The sequence below is a fragment of the Pteropus medius genome, unplaced genomic scaffold (genome assembly GCF_902729225.1).
Source record: "Pteropus medius unplaced genomic scaffold, Ma_sr-lr_union100, whole genome shotgun sequence".
Taxonomy (NCBI): Eukaryota; Metazoa; Chordata; class Mammalia; order Chiroptera; family Pteropodidae; genus Pteropus; species Pteropus medius.
Genome location: NW_024356333.1, coordinates 5,070,993 through 5,083,278, shown reverse-complemented (window position 1 = coordinate 5,083,278; position 12,286 = coordinate 5,070,993). Strand labels below are relative to the sequence as shown.

Here is a 12,286-nt window from a genome sequence, read left to right as displayed (position 1 = left end):
TAATGACTTAAATATATACAGTGCTCATCACAATATTGGAACACAGTAAACATTCAATAAGATTCCTCTTCCTCTATTGTGTTAGAATTAAAATAGTATAAAAAGCTTTGTATTGTTGAAAAAAGCCTAAGCTACTTAAAAAGTGAAAAACAAGAATTAGAGTTTTTACGAAGATATCTAAGCTGGACATTTCATTTTACCAATTACCAACAATATATATATTTCTTTATAAGGAAAGGCAACCAAATTCAAATTAAGCCACAAACATAACTTACAGAATATCATAGAATATTCTGCACGTATCCTACATATTCAAACCTAAAAGTTCAAAATCATCAAAAGCTGGAGAGATCCTCTCACTTATAAAATACGGCATAGAACAACTGAATATGGAGATTGAAAAAAAAAATAGAACTGATAAATAGAAACAGATGATTATCAATAATTACCCTCAGAGCATCTAAAACCATTCTCTGTAAACAAAATTAATAAGTGCTTGGGGTCATTTTATGTGAAAGCTGATTCACTGAAGTAATATGAAAATCTAAGAAATAGTTTTTAGTGGCTAAGAATTATCAAATAGAGTAACTTGTCAATTTTTCACGGTATACTATTTTGCAAAGATCAGTTGAATTCCACATTTATAACTATTACGTGCCAGGCCCTATCTAGAATACAAAGATGAATAACGAACAGATATAGCCCTCCAGGCTCATATTACAGTAGAAAAAAGAGAAACCAGCAAATGTGTACGATGCACTATAGACTCTGATGAGTGCTATGATAAAAGCAGCAAAATGTAATGGAAGGACAAAAGGAGAGAGGAATTTCAATGGATGAATCTGTAAAACTGCTTATTAATCTTTTCAGCTAAGATCAGTGTTACTTTCGCAATCAAAAAATCTTGTTCTAATGCCTGTTATTTCTCATACCTAGATTTAAATTGACATTTTAAGAACAGTTTATGAAAAGAGAAATGACTAGATCACAGGAAGTAAATTTGTGCACATCTATTCCTGCATTAAGTGGCAAAGGGAGCTAAATGACCATGGTGAAATCCGGAGACTGCTCTCTCATTACCTAGCTAGATGTCAGGGTGCAATCCATCTAAAAGAAACGAGTTCCAGTCTGTCCTTAAAACTTGTTTTCAATAAAGCTTGATAAAGATGACATGTTCTACCACATTTAAAATTTTATTAACAAATATGTTTCACTTCAAAATACTTTCCACATATGTAAATAAAACTGCATTTGAAAAATAAAATCCTTCAAGCATGTCGTAAATAATGCTGGCATAAACTCATTGATAGCAATTTGAAAAATGAGTAACAAAATAGCACTGTTAATGAAAGTGACCAACTAAAAGAATCAGAAGCAGAGGGCACTCTTTAAAAAGATATTTTTTGATAAACCATAATGAATCAGCCTCAAACATATGTTCACTCTATCATCATTTAAATTTTTGCACGCTTTAATGAATAGAGAAGTTACTGCATGAGTTATCTTTTAATGTGGAAACTTCATTGGCTTATTCAGCAAATTTTCCCCAGATTTGTCCAATACTATAACTTTAATGGTTGAGCAATTATTTACTATGCATCAGGATGATGAACAGCTGAAGACTAAAATACATTAAAATCTCTCTATAACTTTATATATTGGTCCTACCGATAAATATATTAAACACAACTTTAACTTTTTAAATTTGGCCTAATGTAAGTTAATGTTACTGACAAATATGAAGAGTGGCCCTTACAATAGAGCTTAACTGGCCATTTCATTAATTTCCACTGAAGAAAGCTGGACAGATACAATTTGACTTTCTGCAAAGTAGAATACTAAAGTTTCAAGTATTAAGGTAGAAGAAAATAAGGTGAAATTAAAGAAACACTTTTCAGTTTCAGTTAACTAAAAGAACACCCGATATAGATTTCAATTCTTGTCTAGATCGACCACTTATTAGTCCTATGACTTTGAGCTAATCCCGAGTGCTGATTCTAATGCAAAATAAAGATTATGATATATACCTTGTCAAATTCACAAAATTTTTCAAAGACTAAAGAGGGACAACACAGATAAAACTAGAAGGGAACAGGTCAGGGCAACAAATTTTATGAACAAATATGTTTTATTAACATAAAACATGCTGCTGATGAGACTGCAACTTTGAGGGACAGTTTGGCAGATCATAAAAATTTAAATGTGCATGTCCTCTGATGCAGAAAACCTATGGAAAACTAGTAGCAAACTTCAATGGCCACTGATTGAACACTGGTAAAATATATCACGGCCCTAGAACGGAACCATAAAAAAGACAGTAACTCTTAAATGTATTCATATGTTATCTCTTACACGTTGTTTAAAATTTTAAATAACTGTTGGTCAAATCTTCCTTGCAACAGCCACTCAGAAAGTGGGTAGGAGTATACCAAATTCAAAAAAACTACGAACCGGGCCAAGGTTACTTTGTCCAGGTTTATCAAGCTATCAATAATCAGCACTGATAAGATGCACCTGCGCTGCGGAATGGGCGCTAGCTGCACACCCCTAAGGACACTCACAACAACTAGTGAGGGATAAAAGCTGGAGCCCCAAGAATCGATGGCTTCTATGGTGATGTGCATGTCCAACAAGCTGCGACCGGAACACCTGAAAGTCACTCCTGCGAAATGAATGAACTTTCGCCTGGCTTCGATTCTTTTAGATAAATACCCAGAAGTGGGATTGCTAGATAATGTCATAGTTCTATTTTAAATTTTTTTTTTTTTTTTTTTTTAATTTTATTACACCTGGTCTTCCTAGGTGGTCTCCCAGCCAAGTACTAACCAGGCCTGACCCTGCTTAGCTTCTGAGTTCAGACGGAATCGGGCTTGTTCAGGGTGGCATGGCTGTAGACTATTTTAAATTTTTAAGGAACTTTCATACTGTTTTTCATAGTGGCTGCACCGTTTTGCATTCTCACCAACAGTGAACAAAGATTCCAATTTCTCCACATCCTCACCAACATCTGCCGTCTTTTGTTTTATTTTTAATAACAGCCATCCTAACAAGTTTGAGGTGATATCTCATGGTTTAGATTTGCATTTCCCTAATAATTAGGGACACTGAACATCTTTTCGTGAACCTGTTGCCCATCTGCAAGTCTTCTTCGGAAAAATGTCTATTCAGTTCCTCATACCATTTTTAGTTGGGTTATTATTATTATTTTTGATATTGAGTTATAGGAGTTCCTTATATACATTGGAAATTAATCCCCTTTCCGATATATGGCTTGCAAACATTTTCTCCCATTATCTAGGTTGCTTTTCCACTCTTTTGACTGTTTCCTCTGCTGTGCAGAAGCTGCTCAGCTGGATGTGGTCCCACCTGTCTAGTTGTGGCTCTGTCGTCCGTGCTTTTGTTGTCACGAAAGGACTGTCAAGAGCGATGCCCAGAGCTTGCCCCAATGTTCTCATCTAGGAGTTCCAGTTTCAGGTCTTACACTTAAGCCTTTGATCATTTTGTGTTGAAGGTAAATATTTTTAACCAGTTTTCATCACTAGGAACTATGCTGATAGAAAGCCATAGTTCATATTTTATACCTAAAGAAGTCAAGGAGCTCTCAATCAATGAATTCTTCCAAAAATATCTCTTGCTTAAAAATATTTAACCTACAGGTAGGTACTCTGCCTGCCTATGTTAAAGTCTCAACCACATAATGAAGCCTAATAAGAAATGTATTTTACAAAAGAGGGTTTTCTTTAATAACCTATAAATAAACTAATGACCTTAAGCATATTTGGGTTTTCACATTTGGTATCTCTTAAATATTTCATTAAAAAATAACAGAATCTCTGTTTAGGATATTTCTGTTATTTAAAGAGAAGTTACAAGATCTTCACTGGAGAGCTTCATAAGTGGGGAGTGTTGAATATATCGGTCAATGATAAAAACAAGAAAAAAACACATATAAGATACCATCGCCTATATATAAAATGATAAAGGTATTGACTTTTACATTTATAAGATTGTAAGCACAAGAAATTGGTTACAGTGGCACTTCCGCAGAAGAAGAGAGGGTTAGGACAAAGATTTATTTTTTGCATAACTAATTTTCTTCAAGGAAACCCCACTCCTGCACTCTCGGCCCATAAGTGGCATTGATTTGACGCCCAAATTCAGACTTGGCACATGGCTCAACCCATGCCACGACAATCTCCTGCCCAAGAGTGACTGATGCAGAGATGGACATGTGAGCCAGTCAAAGATAATGAGACCTACAGAGACTGTCCAGGTTCCCCTTCCTACCGCTCTGCTACCTGAATGGGAGCCTGGACCTACGACCTATCCCGTCGACCCTGAGAAGGAAGTCAACACGGTGGAGGCAAAGCTAGGAGATAGGAGTATTGTTTGCACCCCACAGCAGTAGTGACAACCAAGGACCAGCCTTTCAATTATGCGAGCTATAAATTCCCTTTTTGGGCTCAGGTCACTTTGCAGTGACTCCTCTGCCATTTGAAACAAATACAAACATTGATTTCTACTTCAAAGCCACAACCTTCCTCTCAGTTGATTATCACCTTAGCTAGCATTCCTCAGGTCTGTGCCCCACCGAGCCCTCAGAGGAGCTGTGGACTGCTGGAGACAGTGAGCCTATGATTTCATACACGATCGTCAGCAAAGTGTCGACTGTGATCCGAACAAGTCAGTTCATGGACATGGCTGACAGACGGATTAGCGTGCTTCCCCTATCGAGACTCTATTTCACGTGGAAAATCTTTCACTGAAAGCATGGCATGGAAACATATGCTGAGAGCGCAACAATTTACTTTGTTCGCAGGCGTGCCAAAATGCACAAGTAACTGCTGTTTAGATAACTCTTTCGCGTTTTATTTATAGCATTATGTGCAATTATTGAGAAAGCTCACATTTGTAACATCTCACATAGTGAGTGGAACATTCTTTAAATTTTAGTCAAATCAGTAGCTCAGAATTATCCTGCTTTCAAATAAAAGGAACGGGTGTTTATACCGAGCGCCTAATGCACAGCGCTGTGCCATCCCGACGACCTGGATCATGCCACGTAATGAAGATTTTTATTGCCTTTGGAGAAATGGCGCTGCACAAATTCTATTATTCTTTCTCTCTGCCACCTTCTGTCTCCTCTCCTAGTTATGCGCTTGGAGATTAAGCATGACATTTAGTCATTCTTGATGTTATCTATAAAGTCCACAATCAGGTATCTCTTTAACACTTAGTGGCACCAAGTATCTCATTACTAAAAAATCTTAAAAGCAGCCAAAGATCAAACTGTTTATCCTAAAGTAGCATAGGGAAATTTTTCTAAAAGATGAATAAATCTAATAATGCATAAAAACCGCAAATAGCTAAGCAGCACAGAAAAATATGGTCTTGCATGTGAAGCCACCATATACGTGTATGTCCGAATGTGAGTTGTTAGGAACAATTAAGGCTGATTGCATTCTCGATCATTATTTTTTTTACTAAAGATTAGCCATATTTTAGAGACAAGGGGGCAAATACGCATGATCTACAGGGAATAAGAAAACACGTAACAGACGCATGTTGGTGCTGCTGTCACACCGGTTGCTTGCCCTCGGCACTGTCCATGACTCGGGCCTTGGTTGGGAGGGGCTGTCCAGTATGCTGCAGAATGTTTAGCAGCATCCTTGGCCTTGCCCACTAGGTGCCAGTAACACCCCTCAGATGCGATAGCCAAAAATATCTGCAGACAATGCCAAGGATCCCCTCGTGGGCAAAATCACTCCCAGTCCAGAACCAGTGCCCTAACTGGAGGACTGCTCACACCTCAACGGTCCGCCCAGAGTTAACAAACATGCAGAAACAAATCTATCACATTATCTTCTATTTAAAACATTTTGAACCATCAGTAAGACCTCTCATATAATCTGTACATGTACTGGACATCTCTATATCTCTGATATTCTGGTTAATGTTCTAGCATGGCCCCACACCCTCTTTATTTGCACCTCCTATTCATTTGCGACCCTATTGCTAAATTATTGTCACTAGTCACACAGCTGAAGTCAGGTCCTTCTGACCATCTTCTGGGATCTGCTGGGTACTCCACATCACCTCCCACATCAGATGAGGAACTAGAGAGACAACTCCACAGACAGTGAGCGCGAAAAGTGACGGCTTCTATTAGCTCACTTCGCTTCATAATGTACAGACAGATAAAGGCAGTGACAAAACAATGAAATCTGGCAGATCTCCATGAATCAGCAAAAGTGATAAAATGCCTAGAAGATGTGTTGGAATAGAAGAAAAGAGTAATGATGGTGGCTGGTCCACTTGGCAAAAGTAAAAGCTTTTTAAAAAATCACTTTGCTGATGCAAATATGTTACATAATAGAAAAATATAGAGAGATCTGGAACAGATCTGCCTCCTCTGACTGTTTCTTTAGCACCAGAATTGCCGCCTTCTTTTTTTTTTAATGGCTCAGTGGTAACAGACCTCAGAACTTACAGGCAAGACATATTTCAAGTGAGATTTATTGTTGCACATATCAAAAGTGAAAATATATCAAAATCAGATAGTTGGTTACAGAAAAGTGATACATTTACCTTATTTTGTAGAGATAGAAGAAAAATAATCAGATCATATCTGTACCTTTCCTAGTGCCTTTGACATCTTTATAAAAATATTTTAACAAAATTTACTGAGAGTTCCTAGTAAAAACATCTATTTTTTAAAACAATAATCGTTAAATATAAATTGTAATAATAGGTTAACTTCAGCAATTTAGTCTTAATACAAATAGAAGCTGAAAAATAATCACGTATTGTTACTAACCAACTAATGTAAGAATGTCACATATTATAATCATAGAATTTGGCTATTCTCTTTTTCTAACTGAGCACAATAATTAGCTACTTCTTCCTGCTTAAGAAAAAAGGGGGGAGCTGTTAAAGGCTGTGAGTAGAAAGAAGGGGAGAAGACTTAGGGATAACATTCCTAGAAAAAGATGGAAAGAAGAGGAATCACCGGGTTCAGATTAAAAATGAGAAGCAACTACCCACACGGTCAAACTGAGCCACGTGGGACAAAACACAGTGAGAGAGCTGAGGGCGTCGAGAGGTGAATACAGGCCTGTCTAACTACCACATGTCTTAGTTGGTAAGTTATCTCAGGGTTTCTTAGAGATAAATTAATCTTTAAAACATGATTTATTAAGGCATGAAAAGAAGGCCAGTTGCCTTGGAGTTGCATCAGATGAGGGGGGAGCTGCGAGAGAGAAAGTTGGGAAGACCCCAAGACCAGACAGGGTAAGTGGGCCGCGGTGGGGGACAGAGCACAGGTACCCGGGGAAGCCATCGAGGGTTTTAAGTCTGACAGTGTTGTGTCCTGACCTACACGTCAAAGATCATTCTTCCTTTTATGTTGAGAACAGGTTAGAGAGAGACAAGAGTGGAAGTAATGGAATTAGGAGGCTACTGCAGAGCCACGGAAGGCGGTGGCTTAGACGAAGTTGGTAGCAGTTAAGGAGAGAGACTATGGATGTATTTCAAGACACATCCCGGTGGTGGAAGTGACTGAACTGGCTTAGAGACCGGATGTGGAGGGTGTTGCAAAAGGAATCAGAGATGAGGACCCTCGGGTCCCTGTCCTGAGGACCCTCGGGTCCCCATCCTGAGCATCTGACGAACGCTGGCACTGTTCACAGCTGTGCTGTGCTCCCTCCGCTCCGTAAAATAGTTCTTGCTGTGCTTGGCCCTCTATCGTCTTTGGGCATTTTACTGCCCATTTACATCATAATCACCGGGGCCTACCTCCGTTTTCCTTACAAAGAGATGTGAAGGTTTGCATAGCTCCTTCTCCCACTTTTCTCTACACTGCGTTCACTTGGAGGTGTCGCTCCCTAGTAGAAATATTTTATACCAATAGTCATTACAAATGGACAGGGATTGTCCAAAAAGTTTAATAAACATTTAAAACATGAAATAGTTTATAAAATCGATGCACTGTTAGCAGTGTTGTTCAGAGCAGTTTTGGCTTTCTTTGTTTATTGGTTTTGGTTATTCCCAAATCAAAGGAAACAGGAAACCAAAATATTGGAAAGAACCTGAGATCACCCTGAACGTGTGAGACAACTTCTGCTAAAGCAGCCTGGCTTGAAAGCTCAAGAAGAACCGCTGTGGCCAACAGCAAGACAGAACCCAACACAGGTCAGTTTTTTCCTGCTTATTTTCAAAAAGTGTAAGAATATTACAAAAAAAAAAAAATGCTATTTTCAGGAAATAATAGAGACGGCAAGTAATGATGTTCAACATCATTAGCTATAAGAGAAACTCAAAACCACAATAAGATATCACTAGATACTTATAAAAGTGGTTAAAATAAAATGTGATTTTATTTTACATCAAATGCTAGCAAGGAAGAGAGAAATTGGACCATCCATACACTGCTTGTGGTGCTTTGTTACAACAGGATGAACCCTACGACAACCCTAAAGGCTTGTGTTTTATTTCCTATTTTACAGACAAGGAAACGAGTTCAAAGACATAAAGTGATTTGCCCCAAATTACATACAAATTTTCTTGTGGTCTCTAGAGTGAGAACCTGAATTTAGAAAAGATTTTTCATTTATGTGTTATGGAATTAGAATTATTATAACAGTGGAGCCGGAATTAGAACCTAGGTTCACTAGGTAATAAAGCCCACGTTAAGCCCACATTATTTTTGTTACACAGAGAACCCCTGCTGTGCATCTGAGACAGCTCAGTAAAGCGAAGAGAAATAAAAAGGATGAAACGACACAGCTTAGCATCTGAGGGCCAACTTCACCAGTAACGATCACGCACGTGGCTTTTCCAATGCAACAGAACACACAGTAAGAGCCAGGAGAATTTCACCTCTACTGATCCAATGGTCCATTCAGAGAGCTAGCTTAATGTCCTACTAAAAGAAAATGGAGAACAGGCTGAAGAGAGCCCAAGAGATCTTTTAAATATTACAGTCGCTTTCATTGTCCTTAATATCCTGGAGAAAACACAGTTTGCCTTCTCTCTCCATCAGGGTCTAATCAGGAGAGATGAGCCGACACCGGAACAAAGTAATGTGAAAGTAGTTTAAACAGGAGAGAATTATTAACAGGGACTGGAGTAGCGGAGGGCTGAAGGTAAGGAATACAGGAACAGATCTCGGAAGCAGACTGCACTGGGAAGGGCTCGATGGCGGGACAAGCTGGAACCCTCCCTGTGAAGTTCTGGGGGACCCCATACGCAGGGAGCTGCCGGCCTTGGGATTCACTATGGAGCCCCTCAAAAGGGCGAAGGAATCGGGTCAAGGGCGGTGTCTCACTTGGCAGTAATCTGCTGAGACACCACCTGAGGGAAGTGCCAGAGAAAGCTGACCCAGGGAAGGTGACAGGTACTGCCGACCATGCACTGCAGGGAAAAAAACAGTGTGCGGCAAGCACCTGGCATGAGACAGACGGCGGAATCAGGAAGATTTGCCTGTCGTCTAGCAACGTCCTTCCCGTGCCCTCTGTTGACACAACTTAATATCATCCTCAAAGGAGAAATGCTTACGAGGGCCAGCTCCATGATCACAGAGCCGATAATGAAGGCTAGATTCGGAGCTGATAGGCAACAAATTGAAAACTTCATAAAAAATATATATATTGTTCTTTCCTACTCTGACAGCGAACATTTATTCAATCGGTCTTCCCCAACTGTTCTAACACCCTGAGAAGTCTAATGGGGTCACTTCCTCCTTCCCCTTACGGTTCACTCACTATCACCTAGTCACCCCTCAGGCTGGACGCAGTCAGTGCCTGCACGTACGGACCTTACACACGTGCCTGCTGAGCTGAAACACACCACAGCCAAACATCTTTAAAAGGCTCAGACTGTTCTAGATTTTAAAAACAAATTTTTTTTTTTTATCTTAACTCATGAGAGTACAAAAGGTCCCATGGGACACTGAGGTTATTATTAGGTATTTTCCTGTAGGGATCGGGATTAAAATTCTAGCCTGAAATACACAACAAAGCAAATTCAGTGATAACATGTGCTTTTGTCCAAGTGTACATCAAAAGGACACTCTCCCATCTGCACATCCTTTTTCAGCAAAGGACTGAAATAATTTATGTGAAGTGTGCCACTAAAGAAATCTGTAGCATTTTTAATCTTAAATTTGTACTTTCAAAAATACATAGACCTGAAGGAGCGTCTCTGAATGTATAAAACATATAAATTGAGTAACAATTTAAAATACATTAAAGAATGAAGACTAAGATAACAGCTGTGACCTCCATACATTCTCTAAATTTCTAATGACCAACCAAAACAGCTGGTCTATCTTTAGTTTTTTTAAAAACTTTTATGTAGTATGCATTTGTATCAATGAGCTATATATAATATTGTATAATGTGTTATTTTTTAATTTTTTAAAAAATCGTGCTCCAAAACTTGCTTTTATTCACTTAAGATTATTTTAGAGGGCTTTCCATTTGAAAACGCAAATCTAGTTCACTAGATTCATTTAACGCCTGTACAGAGTTAATGAATATGTCAAAAATATTTATCTGATCTTCTATTAATAGATATTTAGGTGGTTAACATGTTTTTACTATTTTAAAAAATACTGCATTATCATTTATGGGCTTCCTTGTGTACCCGTGAAACCTCATCTCAGTGGTGTGTATATAAATGGATGGTCACTGGTTCCACTACATACAGCCAAACTTCTATCTAGGTTGACTGGACTGATTTGAACAATTGTTTCAGTTTTATTTTTTAAGCAGCAAACTCAACCAGACAGACAAGCCTCTATTCATATTAAATAAGTACACATAGGGCTTGATTATAAACTTGATTTCAACTACTGTGGTAGAAGCAGCTTCGTCTACCAGTAAAAGTGAAAGGAGCTGACTGTCAAATGCTCTGGATTAGGATGTCAGCAGGAAAGTATACCCTGGATGGAGACTGGCCACCGTCTTAATTTCCTCTCCTAGCTGTCTCCTGCAATAAATACTTGGTAACTTATCTCTTCAAAGCTTGTCCCCACTGCCCTACCTTATGACTGAAACGCAGGATCCTTCTAGCCTGTGGGTCCCCTTTTTAGTCAATGTGTCTTAGTTCTCTTGACAGGAGGTACTGATATTATTAGTGACTGGCATCGATCTACATAATAACCTTCCCAGTATATCTTATTCACTCACTCATTCGTTCATTTGTAGGCACATACCAAATGAGCACCAACTATAGCCAGAAATATGGCAAAGACCAGACAGACATGGTTCCAACCCTCAAGAGAACCACAGTCTAGAAGCAACCATACAGATGGAAACCACTAGCCACTTGTGAGACTGAGCATCTGAAATGCAGCTAGTCTCAGCTGAGATGTGCTGTTAGTGTAAACGAAACACTGGATTCTAAAGGCTCAGAACAAAGAGAATATGAAATTTATCATTAATAACTTTTACATGGGTTATGTTGAAATGATAATATTCTCAATATACTGAGTTAAATAAGACAGTATTATAATTTCTCTTATTTCTTTTTACCTTTTTAATGTAGCTACTAGCAAATTTATATCTGGGGCTCACATTACATTGAGTGTTGACCAGCACTGGTCAGAAGGTATGACAGACAGGTGTAATAACGCGGCAAGATGATTCATGAAGTGAACTAAGCACAAAGGTCTACAGGAGCAGGCAGAAAGGACAGAATCGATACAGTTCTGGGCACAAAGAAAGCAAACCTTGGGAACTGAAACCGTAAATGATAAAAATAATGATATTTTATTATTATTTTAAAAGTATGACTTTGCTAAGTGGAAAAAGAAGAAGGGAATGAAATCATGCCAAGCAGAAGCCCGGAGGCAGAAGCGAGCAAAAACTGGCTAGATTAGCCGATTAAACTAAGCTAGATTAGTCACATTAGCCCCTGCAACCTCGGGCGAGATCAGCCTTTTTGATTTAAAATAATAATAATAATCATATTTTTGTATTATTCCTTCTCTAAATGAAGCAACTTTAAACAACTGAAACAAAACACTAGACATACAAAAAATAATTTTAACCAAATATCTACCTCATAGTACCTATTATCTACTTCTATACTATCAGAATCACCTAATCTAAATAAGCAGTTGCATAAATAATATCCATGATAGGAGAACACGGTACCCAGAACAAAAACTATTTCACCCATTGCATATAAGAACCTGTTACATCCCAAAGGAAGAAGCTGAAAGCATTTTGACCTCCAGGCTTTTGCACAAGTATTGACTCAAATCTACATGCTAACAGGAAGA

General features: G+C 38.5%; 1 protein-coding gene and 1 pseudogene across 11 annotated transcripts in view; both read right to left on the bottom strand.

Moving 5' to 3' along the window:
• Window positions 1-12,286, bottom strand: part of TPK1 (thiamin pyrophosphokinase 1) — a 278,577-nt gene that overhangs the window by 174,088 nt on the left and 92,203 nt on the right. The gene's annotated exons all lie outside the window — the stretch shown is intronic.
• On the bottom strand, window positions 2,778-2,896 carry LOC120601593 (uncharacterized; annotated as a pseudogene).